The sequence below is a fragment of the Parus major genome, chromosome 14, assembly GCF_001522545.3.
Source record: "Parus major isolate Abel chromosome 14, Parus_major1.1, whole genome shotgun sequence".
Taxonomy (NCBI): domain Eukaryota; kingdom Metazoa; phylum Chordata; class Aves; order Passeriformes; family Paridae; genus Parus; species Parus major.
Window position 1 is genome coordinate 10273258 of NC_031783.1, and position 21676 is coordinate 10294933.

At 43.4% G+C, this 21676-nt stretch overlaps 1 long non-coding RNA gene across 3 annotated transcripts in view; it reads right to left on the reverse strand.

The window, feature by feature from the left end:
* The window catches only part of LOC117245156, a 100927-nt gene that overhangs the window by 23591 nt on the left and 55660 nt on the right, over window positions 1-21676 (reverse strand). For 2 of the 3 annotated variants that reach the window (XR_004499481.1, XR_004499479.1), the window contains exon 4: window positions 20723-20933. The exons of the other annotated variant lie outside the window; for it this stretch is intronic. This is a non-coding gene — a long non-coding RNA (uncharacterized LOC117245156). The remainder of the gene's footprint in view (window positions 1-20722; window positions 20934-21676) is intronic. 3 annotated transcript variants of the gene reach the window in all.

Here is a 21676-nt window from a genome sequence, read left to right on the forward strand (position 1 = left end):
TGATGGGAAAACACAGGTGCCAAGAACTAGGACTCTCTGTACTGCAGATGTCAGATATGGCATCGGTGTTAACACCTCCACTAACCCTCACCTTCAGGTAGACTCATTTCCAAAGGCTTATCAAGCATCCTCTATCACTGCAGTCTGTCAAAGCTCTGGCAGCGAGCCAGAGCAGATCCCAACCACGCTGCCTTGTTTAGTGGGGAGCCAGGAGAGCAGAGCCAGCACGTGCCTCCTTCCTGAGACCAAACATTGCACCACATCCAGCCTCACTGCTCACACTGCTACCTGCTCAAAATCTGGCCCCACACCTGCAGTTGCCATGGCATTAAATGGTGGTGACAAAGCCACAAGGGATTTGCACCAGAAACCCCTGGAGGAGCAGGTTCATGAGGCTTGCTGGGGACAGCCAGGGCAGGGATGGATGGAAACAGAGCCCATAAAGAGATCTCTGACCCAACACACTGCCCAGGGGAGATCTCACTACAATTTTGGGGTGCTATTTCCCCTGTGGAGGGGATCTGTGTGGATATCAGATGAAGGCACAAGGGGGAATTATTATTTTTTCTTAGCAGTTCTTTAAGCATACAAATAGGTGCTAAGGCAAAGAGCTTTTAGTGCTTTCTTCTACCCACATTCATTTTCAGCAGAAATTATCATCAAAGTAGCTTTGGCCACTGATTCTGTCTTTGGCTAAAGAAATTGGGGGTGGAAGTCTCCTCTATCCTCTTCCACTTCAACCAGCCCTCAAGTTCCATGCCAGCCAAGTCCTCAAGCATTTTCAGCATCAGCCTGCAGCCCTGGGAGAAGTTACCAGGTTAATGCCTTGAGCAGCTCCCCTCCCACACGTGCCCAGCCTCCTTTTGCTCTCATGATGCCCCTCAAAGGCCACATAGGTGAGTCTGAGTTATGGACAGAGCAAGAATATGAAATCATATGTTGAATTCCAGAGGGTAAATATACAAACCCTCCAGTTTCAGGACACATCCTGACCACTTCAAAGTGAAATGAAAGGTTACAGTGGTGGAGAGCCTCATATCAGCACAATTTTTCATTTTAGGTCCTTGATGAAGCAACTATTAGAAAGAGTGTTTTGTACTATTTGCTTCTGATTTATTGAAGTTATAAATTACAGTGTAGACTACCCTGTAATCAAGTTCTTGTGAACCTTGTGTGTAACACCTTGAAAATTAGCAAGTTGGTAGGTAACAGATGCAGTTTCCTCCTTTAGATTAAAAATTAGATATTTGAAATGCAAACCTGAGCAGCCCAAGAGTCAGAGTGAAAAAAGCCACTTGTGCTCACAGGTTATGCATTCTTCATTCTGTTAGTTATGGTATGGGATAATGCCTTTGGTGTTTTCTTTGCCCCCAGTGGACTGCAACACACAAATCCAAGCTCCCCACACAGCTGGGATGATTTTTGTTTGGGGAACAAAGGGCTCCCTTGAGTCAGCTCCACACATTGCTGCAGGAGCAGGCAGATTTCCCCTGAACAGGGAAGATGTTCTGATATGTGTCCTTGATTCTCACCCACACAAAATGAAAAAGAACATTTTTTCCTGCTCCTTGCTACAATCCTTCATGCTGTGAAGGCTAAAAAGAAAAAAAAAAAAGGAAAAAAAATTTAAAAAAATATAAATCATTGATTTCTTTCCTTTGTAAAAGGAATAAAATTATTCTAATTGGAGCTCCCTGTAGGGGAAGAAAGCTGTGGGCAGCAGGAGGAAGGCACTGATTAGGATGAGAGTGCAGAGACAGAGTGAGGAACTGGTTATAATTATGCCAGACACATGGTGTTCATTGTAAGGTGCTACTCGCAGAAATTCTCATCTTCTGAAAATTTGGTCTGAAATGACTTGAGTTGGAGTACATCCAGGTGATACCCTGACAGGTCACCTGGTGTCTCTCAGGTGTTTCTGTATTGTCAATCACTGTGGCATGCAGACACCATAACTTGCCTTAACTCAGTTTGATTTTCCTCTTCTCCCTCCCTCTCACCCTGCATGACCAGGTGTGCAGGGCTGCTAAGGCAGCTCTCCCTCTCACAGTTCCTGGTGCACTTCCTTGGCACTTGATTTACAGCTGAAAAATGAATATATATGGCCACATTCACAAAAAAGAAGGGTAGATCTTTTATTTTTTTTTTTTTTTTCACAGGGAATCTCTTGTCAATCATGCTCCATTCCCTGTCCCTGAGGTGCAGTTTTGATACAGGGAAACACAATGTACTTTGCTCCACACCCTGGGGAACAGCTATCTCTCCATCTCTGCACTCAGAGTGCCTCCACTTACAGTTTCAGAGCTGCTCACAAATTCTTTAAGCTGCTTTTCCCTGAGGTACATGCTCAGTTAATAACAGCATCTTAGATTTACAGATTTGCAACTAAGGATCCAAAAATGAATGGAGTTTAAAGATTCTCCAGCTTTCTACGCTGCATTATCAAGTTTACTTTTGAAAACACTGCAGATCCAGGACCTGCCTGAGGTCACACTAGGAGTTAGAGGTAGAGCTGAGACCTGAATGGCAACTTCTGAAAAATCTGGAGGAGGGGACAGTCAGTGGTTCCATGTTATGTACATGAGATGTCCAACCAAACAGGCTGAGGAACCCCCAGTTCTCCAGACTGCAGAAAACAGAGCACCAAGGACCAGGTAAACCCTTCCCAAAGTGGCTTCAGGGAGTCCCTCCCGTGGTTAACACACATGTGCTGTGTGTTTGTTCTTTCAAAGAATGTTCCCTAAATAATTTCTGGTCTTTCCAATGGATTTGGATGACTTTAAAGGTCTTTTCCAAACTTAGGAGTTCTATGATCTCCAGAAGACAAACAGCTATCAGCAACTCAGAGAGCAATCAGACCAAGTGGACCAGACAAAATGAGACCTGGAAGATGTCCAAAGTTTCCTTTCTGAGCTGATGAAGATGCTTTTCTATGTATTTATCATGGCAGGGTGGAAACATGGTAGAAAACTTTTGGGTTAATGCTTCTCCCATGCCTGTTTTTCATTTCAAGCCTGGATTAATGTTTTTGTTTGGAGGCCTTGCTAAGAAGCTCAGGTTTTCATCTTAGTAGGTTTGCTAATAGTACAGGACGTTCCCCTGGATTTGTGATTTCAATGCAGGGTTTTCTTTAGAGAGTGAGGAATTTTTTATTAGAACCAGCCAGTCTAGAGAACTTAGCTGTACCTAAAAATAGAAGGGATTGCTTTTTTAACATGTTAAAAATAGAAGTGTGTAGAAAGGGTCATGTATAGCCTGATTTTTGCAAGACAGAAGTGCTCTGAATGGAAATATTAGGTATCAGCCATCTAGTCAAGAAATACCACATTTATAGTTCCATGAGCTCCTGCTTGTGAAGCATGAAGAATTATAGAGTAAGTCTGGATGGTCTGAAAGAGGAATGATACCATGCTGAAATACACACACTTTTCCAGGGAAAAAATGAGGCTTTTGGTCTTGAGAAGCATAAACACATACAGCACTTCAAAGCTGGGGAGGTGCAATGGGATGAAGCAAAATCCTCCCATGCTGCCACTGAGCTTGTCTAATTCTCCTGTTGGTGGAACCTGCTTTGGCCCTTGCTCTAAGCTCTGTGGAAAGGTGGATTCCTTCCAATTCTGCTGAAAAAAATATACCAAAATCCCATTTTTTTTCCCCTGCAGAATCCCTTGGTGTCCACCCACAACATGCAGCCCAAGCAGTGAGCAGAAGCCACAGGTCATAGTGGGGAGAAAGGCACCCAGAGAGGCTTTCAAAGACAATCAAATCCCTCACTGATTTAGAAAGTCACATCCTCAGCTAAGCCCTGTCTTTTTGGGTGGTACAGTGGAATAAGAATCCTATAAAGACAAGAAAATTTTGTTTGCTGTGCCCTTCTTATTCTCACAGTTAAATCCCGGTCATATTAATCTGCCTCATTACAGCTGAGATAGTCAAAGCTGTTAAAGCAATTTGTATAAAAAGTTACCAATAACTGGAATTGGAATTTGGCATCTATATCTGTTTAAAGGGGGGGAAAAAAATCTCAGCCTTGTGGACTATATGCATTCGAAATCTATGGCATTCCTAGTTTTGCTCAGTGGTTAATGAATTATTCCAGATATAAAACAAAACCCCACCTTAAAGTGGGCATTTGCACCAACATGAAGACTCAAGGTAGATTTCACATGACAAGCACAAGACACTGTAATGTGCCACTCCAACTCACCTAACTGAGCAACTGCTTATTTTATTTTGTTTGAATGTTAATCACAACATTCCAAATGGTTCACCAAGTTCTTAAGGTACATTAACCACCACCTCCCACCACATCAATCCCACCCTGGAGAGCCAGCTGTGTCTCCACAATGTCAGGTCAAGCACTCATGACATTTTACAAGTCATCATCACCATGTGTGTCAAATTCAGTCCTCGATTACCTCCAGTTTAGACATACTCATATTTCCATCAAAGGATCTGATACCCCTTGATTTAATGGCTAGGGCCATTAAGTTTTTATTGCCATGTAGAAGTCCTTTCAGCTACAGTTCTGTGAAGCAGCCACAGCTCAGCTCTCTTTCTGAGAGCAGGAAGAGAAAGAGCTTGGTGTCAGTGCTCTTGTGGAGCTCAGCATGCTGCTTGACCTCCAGGTCCACAGGGACTGAGATGCAGAGTAAGAGCTCCCTTCCAAAAGAGAGCAGGAAAGGAGCTCAGAAAACCACCCTGGGATTTAGAAAACAGGGAATGCCTCATGTCTGGTTGGAGTATTTTTCCTTTGCAAGACTATTCTCTGTAGACATAAAGGGAGGGATGGATGTACAGAGAAAATAGACTTGGATTGAAAATGCAGCCAAATGTTGTTTTTTCATATGTTCATCAATTATTCAGAGGAAAGATTTTGGCTAGGACCTCTGACTAGGAACTCTGAGGTGTAAGTCAGCACAGGTCCCAGGAGCTGGGCAGAGCAGCTGTGGATGGATTTGCTGAAGCAGGAGATCCCATCACTTGGGTTTCTACTCCCATAACTAAAAGTGAGTTGTTTTAGCAGTCATGCCAAAATGTGCATCTGAACAAGCGATTGTTGGGTCCGTGCTACATGGAGCTGAAGTCCTCTGGCTGTTTTGAAGATAAATGTAAAACTCACGTTGACTTCCAGGTAAAAGAATACTTTATTACACTCTATGTGTAGATGTACCATATTTTTATAGACTTCTATATGCTCCAAAAGGAAAGCTGAGGTTTTAAATAACTTTAGATAGATTTGGGAGTTCATTTGGTTGATGATGCTCCTTTTGAAATGGCAGTGGTGCACTGAAGAGAGAAAATAAAACTAAACTACACTTTTATGAAGGAAAGTGTTCACTGAATGAGCAGCAGGTCATGAGTAGCAGAGAATGAAACACTGTAAGAGAGGTGATGGGAGCTCTGGGTCCTCTGACACAATGTGTTTGTCTCTGAAAACTTAGAAGTGGAAGGAGAAGCTTGGCCCTGTCCCCTAAACAATCCTTTTGTGCCTACCACATGCATAATTGATTGTAAGCAAACCATCCATGCCAAACTCAAAGCTGCTTCACACAAGCGACCACATCAGAGGAGCTGCAGACCATGGGAAGACCAGAGCTGATTTAGTCATCAATTATGGATGAGAAACTTCTTCAGTATAAATAAACTTGCTGGTTCACCACTGTACACAGAATAAAATTGATTATTCAGAGGCAGAATTCTTGCAGTTTGCTTCAAAGACATATTTTCTGTTTGAGTACATGAAGGCACATGTGCAACCATGAACACACTTGGTGAGACTCCTAAACCTCAACCCAACAGAAACCAGACCTTAATCTACTGGTGGACTCCTCTTTCTTGAGTGGTTCTAGTCCAGGAAAGCACTTCCTCTGGGGTCCCCCCATTCCCTGGATCCAGCCTCCTGCCACACTTCCATGTGTGATGTTCCACTTAATCCCTTCAGGGCTTTTCATGAAGGGCAAAACTGGAGTTCTCCCATGGATGTAACCATTCCACTCATTTGTTCAACTTCAGGGCACATCCACACACATATGTGTGCACAAACACAAAGCTTTGAAGGTGACCTATTTTCCAGCTGCACTGTCTCTATCAGAGGGTTTTGCCAGCTAGGGAAGGATATGAACCAGAGAGGTGCAGAGGGAGCTGCTCTGTCTGCATTATTTAGAGGCTCAGCATGCCAGGTTCACAGGTGTTCAAACTACCCAGGAACCATTTGGCCCACTCTTATGGAAAATGTGATTTTAGAGATTGAAATCAGCCAGCAAGAAAAGGTGGCTATAACCAACTATAGCTACTGCAGGACAAAGCAAAACCTCAAGATTATATTTGAGTTTGTTCTCATTGTTTTTGTTATGCTTTCCTCCCCAGCACCTGCAATACTGCTTACCTGACATCCTTGGGAGCTGCTGGCAGTGGAGGAATTTATTAGATAGAAAATTCCCAAGCTATCTCCAGGAATTATTCAGAGTTGCAACATTTCAGACAGAAAAGAACTTGCAGGAGAAAAAGGGACTAAAAATTGGAGGCACCTTCATCACTGCTTCCCAGTGACTAAAAATAAAATAGCTCTCCTGAGTTAGATGTCAGAGCCACCATGCAAAACTGCACCCAGCTACCTCTTTCTTCCCCTTCAAGTCTGTTATTATCAAGCAGAGAGAGAAATATTATTGTAAATATCATTCTGATTATGCAGAAGCATCTAAAAAAATCTCTTCTCGCTCTCTGTTCCTTCAGTTCCGACACACTGCTAAATATACACCAGAAGTATAGGACAAAAGTGCATAAGATTGCCTCGCTGATTGAATTCTAAATCCAATTTCTAGAGGATTTTGGGACCTGACTGACAATAAAATTTAAATACCTGAAGTTGCAGTTAAGAAAATTCACAAGTATTCAGACATTGTCAAGTTTTATAATCCACTGATTTAAAAAGACTTCAGGCTCCTCAATCACCTTGGAGAATTGCAAGTCTATTTCTGCATTAGACATTGGAAAACACAACCATATATTTTTTGCCCACAGATCCTACTTTGCAAAAAACCAAGTTATTTTCTTTGCTCTAAATATGTATTTATAAATACATATGCACACACTGTAGTTCTGCACTAATTGGTATTTGCAATGTAAGCATTGGCCTTTCCTTCCTTTTCCTCAATGAAAGTAAGCATGATCAAAGTCTGCCAGTATTTAATGATGAAAATGTACCGTGTCTCTACAGTCTTAATGTCATTGAAATGAACTTGAAGATAGGTTTACAACAAAAATAATTTTAAAAGGTTTTCATAACAAATTTAGGAGGAAGAAAAAAAATAAAAATCACTGTATTTAGCTTTTCTTTCCTTAGCATTTTTATTTTGTCTGAAAGAAAAAAGGAATAAACAAAGATGTTTCAAAATGACCTGTGAGGAGCAAAATAAATGCATAGAGATTTTATCCAGCACTTCTAAGGATCCTGGAAGTGCTACAACTACACTGTAGTTTCTTTGTTACAGCTCTGTATACATTTATACAAAAGAAAGATGAAAGGGGGGAGAGAGTGGTTGATATGGGTTGTGAGAAGTTGGTGGAATTAGATGGCAAGGGGTCAGATTACAGACAATGTAAGCTAAAATGCATCAAAGGACATGAAGCAAAGGACTAGATCAAAGTCTAAGAAGCCAAGTACAAGAATAAAGGAGTGATAATTGTAGGCAGCGAGAGAAAGCACTGGAATAGAAATGTGATAATGGTATGACCTCATGACTCAGTCTCCTTTTTTTTCCCCCAAGTCACCATTTCCCTGCACAAAGCACATGGGCTGGAGAGGGCAGGAGTGTGTGTGGCAGGAGGGAGAAGCAAGGGGGAGAAGGGAGAGGAGTTCTGGGGTTGATAACCTTCCTGGGCTTAAGGGAAAAAATAATTTTGTTTTTTGGAATGTGCTTCATCGATAGGTTTTTCACCAGAGCACAGGGCTGTCCTCACAGGGACTGGTGTGAAACAGGGAGTCTGGAAGGATGAAAAGCTGCAGGACAGATCCTGCTTCCCTGCAGCCCAGCAGGACACAGCAGACATCAGTGGGAGTGGGTCTATTTTAAAATCACAATTGAGCCCTATTTTAGAGAAATTATTGGGTACTGATTCTGCTCTGCTCTGTGGCTGAGACATCATGGCTGGGACAGCTGCCATCATCCAAAATGTTCCTAAATTACACTCATCTTCAACTGTAGGTTCGTTCTGAGCATGACTTTGCATTAGATACCCACTTTTCCAGGAACCAAATGCATTTTATTGCCAAGGAGAAGCTTCCTTTTCACATCTAATGAGGTCCCTCAGTCCTCACTCTTGTAGAGCCCAGAGTACAAGTCCCTGTACATCCAAAGGAGGCTGGGAGATCAGGGAATTTCTCACCCTGGCTTCCTGGACTGATGATGCAGAATTTCCTCTGGTCTGACGCTGCCCCAGTAAGAACCAGTGACATCACTTCAGCTGACTGCATCAATCAAAGCTGGGGTTTGTTCCGTGATCCCTGACATGGGTTTTAATTCAGGACAGGGCAATGGCCCCCATCATCCCTCATGACCAGCCCACACTGACGTTTCCTGCTGCCTTTGAAGGCTGAGGCCAAGGCTGCACAGGGTAAAAGCTCTTGTGAACTTTGCTGCACTTTGCTCCGTGGCTGATCTTTGGGAGTGGATGACAAATGGGGACAGTCATCACATGCAAGTCTCCTTCCTCTGTCCACGGGGCTGAACTGGTGCCAAGATCCTCCCCTGCTCCAGCAGCTTTGGAAAGTCAAACTGTTGATGCCAGAGAGTAGCAGCTTCTCTGTTGCCTCCTCAGCAATGCAGACACCTATTTCTGTTTGATCTGGAATGCAAAGGAGGCACCACTGTCTTGGCTCCCTCCAGCCTTTTTTCCTTGCAGGCTGCCTTCCCTTCTGCAGTGAAGCCTCAAGACATCCATTCTCTCTTAAGTGGGTGAACAAGTCAAAGTAAACCACTTATGGTCTCTCAGACATCCATTTGCTGCCTGAGATATGTGGATCATTTATCTCTTCACCTCCTTCCCTCCTCAGAGTCATTTGGTGGTGTGTTTATTTATTTTTCAGACTTAGTGGTTGAGCTCCATCTCTGGACAATGTTATAGGGTGGAGGAATCTATCAGAGAGTCCTGGAATAGATTCTGAAGAAGCAGAAAATCTTCAGGAAATTCGGTGTATGTTAAAGTCTCTCCTTGCTAGGCCCCAGGTTCATGTTCAAGTATTTCTTCCTCGATAAATAAACTATTGCAACATAAAAGTGGCAAAAAGGCACACAACTCTTTTTCTGCCTCACTGCCCTGTCTGTGTGCCAGTGCAGACTGTTTATCCCCTTTTTGTGTGCCATTGTTTTGGTGATGGGTGCTCAGGTGACTCCCAGCTCTTCACTGAAACGTCCACCTCAGTGACATGGACATGCCTAACCAAAATCACTCTGCAATCTGTTGAACTTTATTTCAGTCCAAGTGATGCCTTGAGAAGGCTGACCTAGAGCAGAGGCTAGACAGGTAAGGATAAAGTAGGTATTTATTGAAAGGCCTTAAAGGATACACCTTGGGCACTACAAGAGGCTGGCAAGGGCTATACCCAAGATGGACCTAAAAATGTTCACAAAATGGAAACCTGGTCACAAGGTCTCACATTTTTATAAGTTTTGGTTCATCTGCATATCAGGGTTCATTGTATAATTACTGTTTCAGCTTATGAAGTCCCATTATTCTTCTTTTCTCTCTTCAGTCTACCATTGTTTCTGATTTTGGGCCTGAAACTTGTAGTAATTGTCCTTGGTATCACTAACACTTAATATGAAGCTTAAAACTACACACCTAGGCACCACAAAATACCAAAAATATAAAACTTAAGGCATCAAAAGAGCCTGCAAGACCTTCCAGACAAACATCTATACACAAAATTCTTTAGCTGGACTCTTGAGACACTGAAGGCTGTTAGTGTATTGACTGACCTGATTCAGAAATGTCCTTTCTTTCCAAAGTAATTTTACTTCTCTGTGTGTTTCATTTCTTGCATTTTCAGCTGAAATAGAATGCAAACATCAAGAGACACATCAATGAACTCTTTCCTTTGAGCTCAGATGCTCACCAGTATTTCCAGTGTTTATAGGCCGTGGCACATTATCCCCAGGAACTGGGCTGGCAGAATTACTGGAGGGAAAACTCAGGAATTTTGAGGACAAGGGAGGGGGTGGGAGAACAGATAGGAATGTGACAGTTTCAGATGTGACATTTTTGTCACAAAGCATATGAGAAATTTATGGGAGAGTGGGAATTCTGTGTTGCATCTTCTCTGGCTCCCTACAGGCTTTGTGCTTCAGGCAGGCAGCTGATGCTCCTGGCCAGCAGGTCGTATTTGGAGCCTGGTTTTGCCATTGCTTGACCCCAGCACACCTGTGGGGCAGCAGCAGCAGGTTTTTAGCCAGAAGTGCAGTGGCTGGAGCTGCTGAGTAGTGCTGTGGCTCAATGCCAAGCTCCCTGGCAGATATGCTGACGCTGACACGGACCAGAGGGATCTGTGAAGTGTGGCTATGTGCTGCTCTCTGCCCTCACTAAACCCTGCTGCCCTGTGCTGATAAAACAGCTCAGAAAACACTGCCAGGACTGATCATGGTTCAGCTGTGCCAGGCCTGGTACAACTGATGTGAGTCATGGGAGATAAAGAGAGTAAACGTGTAGGAACTTTTGCCTTTGAAACTCGCTTAATGCCATCAACAGCTCAAAATTACTACAGAGAAGATGAACCACAAGGTCTAAAATGTCCTCTAAAGCTTGAAAGGGCCACTGCTCTACCCACTCTTGGGTAGCCACACTGACATCATCCATACCCAGATCTGCCAAAAAATCATCCCATTGTGATTGAACTAACTATGGTCCCACTCTGAAGCCTTGGGGCCGTGCAAGAGTCTGGAGGAAGCCACACAGAGATTAGGAGGAGGAAGAGTGGCCTGCACAACAATCTGGAAATTCTCTTGCACATCAAGGAACAGCCAGCCAGCAGGAAGGAGAGTAAAACTCATTTACATGACTTTTGATTTAGGTCAACTCATGACTTATGAATTCTGACCCTTATAGATGTATTAGAAACACAAAACTTCGTTCCCAATGATCATCATAAACCATTATTTTGATGTTTTGTATGTCACCCAAAGGGTGTAGAGGGATTAATGAACAGTGGTTCAAAGACATTTAAAGAGCTCTGAAGGTATGCACAAGAAGCTTGTCTGAAAGGTTCTATTTTATTGGGCAACAATTTGTTTTTAGACACCTATAGAGGTCCTGCACCCAAAATTGATGTCATACAGTGTCTTGTGGTTGTCTGCTCCGGAAATGTGGGGAAAAGAAACTTCCCTAAAACCAGTTCCTGTTTTTCTTCTCCATTTCCATTCTTCTTAGAGTTCAGCAAATCATGTGACTTTCATTGACTCATGTTGTGATGAAACAGCAAGTTTAGACACTTATTCCCCTGAGTGCTGTCAATTTCTCTCACTTGGCTTGGGTTTGACCCTGTCAATGACACTCCAAAATACCAATAGTTATCAGTCTCTGACCCCAGGGGACAACAGGGGACACAGGATGAGCCATCAGCCACTGTGCAACCACCACCACCCTACACGTGGCCAAGGAACACGACACACAGAGACACTGGCACTCCTCGTTACTCAAAAACAGAAATCAACAAAGCTCACAGCTCTGAGAGTGGGGTCAAGAGGACAAGGAAGCCTCATGGTCTTGACATGAGAACCATGGGCTTTCCAAAGAAGCAGAAGGGGAAGGTTCCTCTGAGCCAAACCAGCCTGGCCAGTTTCCTCAGCCAGGAAGACCCCATATGTCATTGCATCCAAGAGTTTTGAAGTAAATCTGGAGATTTTGTACTCCTTTTTGTCCAGTTGTTTCCTACTGACACATTTGGGCATGTATGAGAAACCTGAAAGGGAGGAGGGCAGTCAGTGATGGGTGTTGGGAGGGCACAGGGGTGTGAAACATTTGTAAGCTCTTCTTGACCACTGAAAAGAAAAAGCACATAATGCATAGATCACATCACACATTGTCTCTTTCCAGGCTGATCACGAGGAGCTCTGGTTTGCTCACCATTGGCTCTCTGAGCAAGAGTGTCTAAACTCATGAGACATTACAGCCACAGTTCTCAATCAAATCTCTGCTGTGATAAAATTGCCAGGTAGTTGTGATCAATCCAGAAAGACAAATCAGACAGTGATGGGGAAAGTTTCCTTGACTGAACAGAGCTGGAAGGTCAAACAGCTCCTTAAATTTCTCCTTGTCAAAGTGGATCTTTTTTTCTGTATATTTCCAGTTATTTAAGAAATTTTATAGTATGATATTGTTTCAGTGTTTTTGTTAATTTGAATACTGACCCCAGTCAGAAAGCAAACCATGTTTACCTGGCTTTGACATCAGTGTAGCCCTCTCAGCACCCAGACTCTTAAGAGTAACCTGCATACAGTTTCCTCCCAGGCATCTGGTCAGTCCCACACAGCCTTTGGGCAGCCCAGCAATAAATAATTTACTTAGCAACATATCCTCAAAATATTCTAAGCTCTCTTTAAAAAACTTATTTTCTTCATCTGACAAAAGTCAACAGAAATGGTCATTTCTCCTACAATTCCATTGAGTTAAAAATAATTCAGAGGGGTAGGGAAAATTGATAAAATCAGGAAAGAGCTGGATGTTTTAATCCTATTGACCTCTATTAAAGGATGCTACTGCTCCCTTTAAAACAAATTTTTTTTTAATTTTTTTTTTGAGCTTTACACATTAAAAAGTCCAGAAGAAAAATCTGCAGCCCACAGCTAGCTCAGATTTTTTACTGCAAGAGGAAAGGCAAGCCAGGGAAGGCACATGGTGTGGGGACAGTCCTGCAAAGGAGCTGGCAGGTGGTGAGAGATGAGGCAAAAATACTTCCTGGGAAGTCTTTGGGGGAGGGATGTGAGCAAACTCCTGACAGCCCCAGACATCCCCCAGCAACACCTTGGGGTCTGTGACCCAGAGTTTTATATCCTTCCTTTTTACACATTCTTGCTTTCTGTTGCATGGCCGTGGTGACACATCCCCTGTGCTTGGAGACACCCTCTCCTCCCCAGCAGCAGCTGTGCATTCATCACACACCCTGTACAGCTTTCCAGCTGCTGCTCTTGTTTTAGGGTCTCCTTCCTCCTCTCTCACTCCCCTCTGCCCCTGAGCATCCCCTTCAGCTCAGAATCCCCTCCCAGTACAGAGACCCCAACGGGGAATCAGCAATCACAGACTTTGCTGATTGATTCAAGGTGTTCTTCTCCTCCTCTCTCTCCCTTTATCTTTCAGTCCTGGGGAGTTTCATTCCCTTGCAGAGTGGTTTGCTGTCACACCCTGCTCTCCCACTCCAGCTGCAGTGATGGCTCACCCTGGTGACACTGAATTTCACACCTGAGCTTAGTCCAAGGTCACAATTTCTACTGTTTTGCAAAATGGTAGAAAGCACAAATTCCATTATGGCTTGTGACTATGAGTGAAGTTCAATATAGCTGGCAGCTTCTCTTAGGCAGATCTGCAGCAGGACTGACCTCACTGCCTGAATGAATCACTTGTCCCCCAGGGGCAGGAATGTTTCTTCCAGGACAGGATTGAAGCTGCTTTCTTACAAAGGCACTATCAGTCCCAAGCAGGGAGTTGGAAGCTGCCTGAGCCACACACCTGTCTTGTAGATAGTTCCTAGGCCTGCCAGGCATTTACCATTCAAAAAATACACATTCTTCATCAACTTGAGCTGAACTTTGGTGAAAGGTGTAGGGGGGAGAAAGGAGAGGAAAGGAGGAGGGGAGGGACCCAAGGGGTTCAAGTGGAAGTTTTTGTTCAATCCTTGACAGAAAGAAATAACCAAATCTGACTGTTTTGGCTCTAGTGCATTTGTTAAACGTGCCAAGGCTAGAATTGTTACCCCATACCAGTTTTCCAATGATTGGATTGAAAAATAATTGGTTTCTTGTTAAATGAGTGTACTGCAGAAGCTTCAAATGGAAGAAGTACCACGAAAGGAGAAAAAAGTGACGTGAACCAGTGTGGTCCCAAAAGCAGAGTCACCATCCTGTCCCAAATTGTCCTGTGGGTGTCACAGAGGAGAACCTGTGTTTGCAGTGGGACACAGGCCACCATCATCCCAGAAGGATTTGCCCAGTAGATGAGATCAGGAGTACTCAGGGAGTGAGCTGGACGTTCAGAACAACCAGCAAAGCAAACATGCATGGGACACAGCATATTCAATGTATTGGCCTGTTAAAGGTCAAAGCTACGCTCCAAAGTGAGGCTGTGACACACTCCCCAGACTGGCACTGGACACATCAGAGCAGACACATGGTGGGGCCCTTGGTCTGTGCTGATCACCACAATATCACCAGGGTTAGGGCTGGGGGAGAAGCACGGAGGGATGAGAGCTTGGGAGAGCTCCCTGCATCCCAGCCCTGCAGCATGCTTTTAGCTGCAGACATATGAAGGAGCTCTCCATGTAGTTGTAACTAGAAACTGGCTTCATTTAGATATTTATGCCTTAATTATGCTGAATAAAGACAGAAAGAAGAGGCACCTATTTCTGTGGCTGTGGCTCAGAGATGCTGCATCCAAGACTAAAATATTTTTGCATGCCTGATCCATACCTCCCGTGTGCTAAGAAGCCTTTAAGCTCTTTTTAGCTGACGAGACGTGAGCAGGTGGTCCAATTGTGAACAAAATGTCAGAATCCCTTCCCAGGTACAAAACCCCACTTAGAGAGACAGTCAAGCTATGCTGATAAACGTCAACTAGCCCCAGGCACCGCCAACCCCCAAATCTCTGCTTTCAGTGCTAACATTAACTCTAATTATGTTCATCCTAAATCTGCTTCCAGTCTGTTTTCATTACCTTCATTCACGTTACTCTGCTATCACTTGTCCCTGCTTGCTGGCCTGATCTGTGATCAGATCTATTAGCAGATCTGGTGCAGCGTGTTTGTGCTCCTCACCAGCCTGCATGTGGCACTTCTGCTTCCCTGGGCCTGCAGTGTGCCTGGCAGGCTGGGGGTGCAAATGTCTGGCACTGCACAGCAGCTTCATGACAGCTTTTCAGGGTGCCACCAAGAGCCTCTTCCTTTCAGTGAGGCCAGCAGTGAGAATCAGCAGAAACCCTGGTGTGTCACAGAGGGAGGCTGCTCCTCACACCCCACAGACAAACAGCACGGGTGTTAGACAATGGAAATAAGGAATTCTGCTGGACTTCCAGCAGCCCTGATGGCTTGGCTGCATAAAAACAGCTTGTTTTTCCCAAAATGCTCCCTCTCCAACTAACTGATCTGAGGCCTAGAGAAAGCACTGATGTGAACGTGCTGTGGAGGGCAGCTTTCTGCCGTGGTCACATACAAACTGATGGGATAGCCTGGAGAAAAGAGGACTCCAGACCTTCCAGTGCCTGAAGGAGCTACAAGAGAGCTGGACAGGACTTGGGACAAAGGCCTAGAGTGACACAACAAAGGGAAATGGCTTAAAACTGAGAGAGAGCAGAGTTAATTGGATATTGGGAAGAAATTCACCCTATGAGGGTAATGAGGCCCTGGCACAGGGTGCCCAGAGAAGCTGTGGCTGCCCCTGGATCCCTGGAAGTGTCCAAGGTCAGGCTGGATGGGGTTTGGAGCAGCCTGGGATAGTGAAAGGTGTGCCTGCTCATGACAGATGTTTAGAACAAGATCATCTCCAGGGCCACCTCCAACTCAAACCATTCCAAGATTCCATGATAACAAAGGCCTTTTGTAATTTCCCTGTTTCAGTTGCTGTGTTCTGGAAGGTAGTGCTGTCTGTAGGTCACAGCAGGGAATACTGCATCCCAAGGGCCTGGATTTTCAGATCTACTGAGCATCCAAGGCTCCAGCTGCTCACAGTGGGATGTGTAGGTGCTCTGTGTTTCTGAAAACAGCATTTACAATTTATATCAACATTTTATATATGCATGAATAAAATCCCTGAAGATTATCTCAGTGTTTCTGGAAGGGATCCAGACACTTACAGCTTCCCTTGTGCCCACTGAGTGTGGCAGGCTCATCTCTGAAAGCAGACAAAAGTTCAATGACAACTGTAGTGCACTGTTCCCAGTGTAGCTGCCAAAAGGACATGTCTGTATCAGAAAAATGTTCTTTCTTCTTCAGGGAGTTGTTAAGATTCTGGGAATTATTGTAATGAATTGTGAGACCTTGAATGGAAGGTGCTGCTGAACAGTAGATCATTGTGTCTGGGTGGATTTTATAGACATTTCTACAGTGCTCATGAATAAGATAAGGAAAATTATATTTTGAATACATTCTCAAATGTGTGTGTCATTTCTGTGTGCTTTCACCCAGCTGGCAAAAGAGACAGATTTTTAAAGGATACTCAGCGAGTTGTTACTATCCCATCATAACATACATGTTTCTTCATGGAATTTTCAAGTAGAATATTTACTGAGACACAATAATTCTCAAGCATTTTTATATTTTAGAAGTTACATTCTAGTATTTACCATTTATTCTCATCCTTTTAATGCTTTTGGTCAAAAACCAAGGGTTAACCATCCTTCAAAAGGGTTCCTTTTCTTCCATAATCAACTTTGATACTGTCATTTAAGTATGATATTACTATGCCCATTCAGAAAATAGGCTACTACCCACAGTGATGGGTAATGAGACAGGCTTTCACCACATTCTTTGCTTTGTAAAATCAGTAGGATTACCAGCATCATTGGAAAAAGAATATTTCAACTGACAAAGCAGAAAAGTGGAAAGTTCCTGAAAAAACTAAAAAAGACTCAGTAAGTCCTTTCCTCTGAGTGAGAGCAGGCATTAATTAAATCAAGGCCCTCCTTGATCTGTGCAGCTGGAACAAAAGGGAAGGCATTGCACTTTGGGTTCCTTCAGAACAGTAATTCCTGACATTTCTAGTGAGGAGTGGAATAATTGCAAAACACCCTTTAGAACGTGACGTGGTAAGAGGTTCCTCATGGAAGGGTTTCCTGGGACAAACTGCCTTCTTTACAGCCAAGGACATGAGACATGTGAGGAGTGGTGATTTGGAGAGGTGCACAATATTAGCAGTAGTTTTAATGACCTAATGGCATGCCAAGGTTTCTCCTCCCCTGTCTGAACCCTCTACAGAGATTAATAACCTTTGGATGTTTGAGCAGCAGGTCAAGTAACTGCTGTATTTTAACTCTTTTTCTGTGTGTGGTTTTGTTGTTGTTGTTTTTTGTTTTGGTTTGGTTTTCTTTTGTGGTATGTATTGCCTATCCATCTAAATTATGGGGTTTGGGGTATTTTTTAAATTTTTCTATAGGAATAGGAGCATGTCCTACATTAATGCCCAGTCATGTCAATGCTTGTTGGGGTAAGGGAGGAAGCCTTTTAGGAGAAAGAAGTATTTTAAATTCCTGCCCTCTTCAGTCACTTTCTGAGCTTCACACAAACATTCTGCTCCTGCTGGTTTACTGTTTGACACTTGGGCAAGAAGTGACTGAAGGAATGAGTCTCAGGCCCATCCCTGAATGGCTGCACATTGCCACTGATGTGTGGATTCCCCCATTCTGTAAAGCTCAGCACTTCCCTGGGCTGGACCCTCAGAAAGCCAGTAAAGAGGAGTGCCATTCGGGCTTACTTTTGTGAGAGGATTAATGCCTTAATCAAATGCCTTGCTTGGAAGAAAAATTAGCAGATGTTGCAGTGTTTTACCATTAAAACACCAGTAAAAATTTCCCTATGCTCCCTGAGAAGAGATACGAGTGTGACAGTCCCTATTCAGCCTGTGTTTGCAGTTTGCATATTTCTGTGTAAATGTGTGTCTCACAATTAGCTTGAGGATGTGCTTACAGTTGCTTTTACAAGTCCTCATTCTTGACAGTTTTACGGATGTTTGCACTAAGTAGCTTTTAGTGGCATACTGGTGAAACTAGGCACCTTGTTTTCCTTTCTTAAAGGCCCTTGGTTCTAATACCTACAAAGACTAATCCATTTGCCTCAGTTAATCCAGTCTAAAAGTAGTCCAGTGCACTTGAAAGGATGTCCTGTGAGCAAAACATCTCACCTTGAGAATGGGGAAAAACTTGTTTTGGAGGTTGCTTCCCTCTGAAGCAGCATCTCCAATTGGCTAATCTATTTAGCAAAATTAATGAGAGGGCCATGGATTGAGTTTCATGGCAGACTAAAGCCCAGCTTTCTCAAAGAAAGGAATTCATTGTTGAACCTTTGATGGTCTAAAGGAGGAGAGATGCATTCATATGTTTTGGGTAACTCCCTCATCATTACTAAGATAAAATAAAAAGGCTTTAAGGTTTCTTTCACCAATCACCCCACAAGTTGGCAATTATATAGGATTACTAGTATCCCATAGACCTGAGCTAGCAACAGCTATTTTATTCACTTGTGTAATGCATTTTATGGTAATAACAAAAGAGCCCTTCAGGCTATTTTGTGGTCCATACAGATTTTGAAGGAGGGGGAACTCTTATTTTTGTTTGTGTTTTGAGTGGGGGCGATGGGCAAAAAAGGTTTTTCTCTGCCAAGAGATTAGTGTGAAAGAATGAAATGAAATGTTTCGGTCTTGTTCAGTTCTAGTCTAATCAAGCCTACTCTCAAATTAATGAGCTCTTACCAGGGGGAACATCCCTCGATGCTGGAAGGCAGCAGTAAAGCTATGCACTTCTATTTCGAAAAAATGTAAAGCAATATCCTTTTTGGCTTCAGATAAAACAGTGAAAGAAGCATTTTTCATCTTTTAAGGTTTGATTTAATGCTACACTGACTTGCAGGGTTTGTGTTTATTGGAGGCATTTCTCTAGAGAGCTGAACAAATTGCCAATAATTTGAGGGTTAGTATTCTGGTCTCTTTTGGCTCATGGTGAATGAAAAGTGTGGGACAAGGAAGTCTAACAAGAGAAAATATGTTGCATTTATTTTTTGAAAAGGTCTTCCTAAACCCTGTTCAGGTCATATCCACCCATCTTTATCCCCATCCTCTAAAAACCCTTCCTTGTCCTTCCCTGACTTAGTTCTGCACTGCCCTGGGTAGTGGAGTCCCTCAGCTTTGCAGGGATGTTTCTTCCACAAAGGGAGGAAACTTTCTTTAAAATGTCTCATGCCTCAATGGCTCACAAGGCCACAGCTGCCAGGCTCTTCTGGGGCTGGAATAAAGCACAGGCACAGGCCTGTAGTGCCTGAGGGCTGTAGATCCTGGAGCTGTGGAGCAGCACCACATGGGAGTCCTCTGTGTGCCAACACATCCAGGTCACCCTGAGGTACCCCACGGTGCTTGCAGCAAAATCCCTACATTTGCTGCAATAACCACCCCCCACAGTTTTATACCACCAAAATCCAAGGCTGACAGGTCTCATACTTGCACAGTAGGAAATGCCCATTAGAGTCTCATGTTCAGTTGTTGTTTGTCCTTCTGTGCCCATTATAGGACTTTAACATGAGCTATTTTTTCTCACTTTATTTATCCCAGAGTGGCCAGGGTTCACTGAATCCATGTGTGGTTTGTGTTCTCTTGTAACTTTGTGATTTCAACAGTGTTTTCAGGTCTGATCTACTGTTCTCTATATCCAAGCATTGTACTGAACCGAGGTGTGCACCTATATTCTTTGAGTTTCCTATTATATTGCTGCTGTAGTTTGACAAAATTCCACAATCATCAGTTAATTTTTACAACAGCCCTGGAAGATAAGGCCTATAAGGTTTAAGCCCAAACTTGTCATATTTTCTAATGTGAATCACATAGGCACTTATTAAATGTCCTGTGCTTTGATAGGACAAAAGTAGAAAAGTACAAATACAAACTTTTGTACTTCCAAGTCTAGGTGAGATCCCAGTGGAGATTTTTTTGGTTGGTTTTGTTGTGGGGTGGTTTTTGGGTTGGTTTGGGGTTTTTTTTGCCAGGTTGGTCCTTCTGTGTGTCAGGGCTGTTTAGTATAGGAGAGAATAACCATGACTTAAGTCATATGGAGAGGTTGCTCTAAATCATTTTTCCAGCATCACATTTGAGATCCCAGCAACACTCCAGGACAAATGATTCTGGTCAGTCAGGGATTCAGGTCCCTCAACCTCACCATCCTCTGTGTTCTTCACCAAGGTCTCTGCCTCATTCACTGTCTGTATTCCATCTCCTAGGACGTGTGAGGCAATGGTCTGGCTAACAACAGCCCCCTTCTACACAGACCATGATTCATTTCCTCAATATCAATCTCAAATAACGCTAGAGGCCAAAATGCCAGACACTACAATTCAGTTCTTCTAATGTCTGCTAACAAAATACCCTCGGTTTTGTTTTGTTATTTCTGTTTTAAGAAGAAAAATTTTAAAACAGAGCTTCCCACTGAGTTCCACCAGTAAGACTGGACTTTGAGAAAAATGTGGTATACCTCTACCTTTTGAGTAAAGAGAGGAGCTGATATCAGAATATAGGCAGCATTTTCCTCTCTTGGCAAGTACTGATGGGGGAAAATGAGCTGTTGGAAGTCACAAGGTGGCAGACACCAGTGGAAAAAATTAAAGATATCATGGTATCTCAGAAGCCTATTAACCCACCAAATCTTTATCCTCTGCTGCTGTACCCCAGCCTGCTTTTTTCTTCTCCTACTGCTGGTTTCCCACCAACACCTTCATTTTGCCTTCAGTAGGGTCTGTTGGGTGAGAGAAAGACTCTTTATTCCTTACCCTTGGTCAGCCTGGAAGAGCACTTCCAAATGACTGCTGAAGCCTTGTCTTCAAAAGAGTTTAACAGCTTGAGAATGTGCAGACAGCAATGCTCAGGGATTTCAAAAGGTCTCTTTTAAGAAGCCATAACCTGGCTGCCAGGTAATAGCCAGCTGATTTTCAAGCTCCTGCTCCAAAGAAAAACAGCTCTGCAAGCTTCTGGATGAAATAGCTGAAAAAAACACCAAAAAAACAAAAACACAACTATTTTAAAGTTGCTCATATTAGTTTTTTACCATGTTTTAGGCCTTCAAAAGAAAGGAGTTATTTTTTCTAGAACATTCCTCAGCATGGTCAGATAAAGGAATACACCCAACATGGGAAGTTCCAGAAGAGACCATTACAAGACCTAGTTACCAACTCCTTGTAATTTTACCAAACAAAAGGAGGAAGACAAGGCTGCTGCAGTGATTGCTGCTGGTGTCAGCTCCACTGGAATGGAAATACCATGCAGTGGTGCCACACTCCAGGTCACTTCTGCTAGTCCTCAGAAACCAGCACTTTTTCTCAGTAAATGGCGACGAAACAGGCCCCAGTTGTATTTTAAATAAGTGGTTTTGCACTGTCAATGATCTGTGAAGATGGGGCTAAACAAGGAAATCTGTGTGACAAAGTCACCCAGGGTTATTTCCCAGAAAGGATTGCCACGCTCCAGCAATCCTTGCTTCCTGCAGACCAAGGTCAGCAAACAGTGCCTGAGAGCTCAAGGTGAGCTGTCTTCATCTGGGGCTACAAAGCAGGGACTGATACAGGCAAGACATGCTGGTGAGAAGAAGAATTTAAATTTATTATAAACATAAACAGGAGTGCAGTAAGACAGACCCTGTGTAGGGAAAGGCTGGGAACAGGAATCAGTGCAGCCTGTATGCAGCCCAGAACAGAGGTGCAAACATCTGAGGGATGTGGCAAATCAAA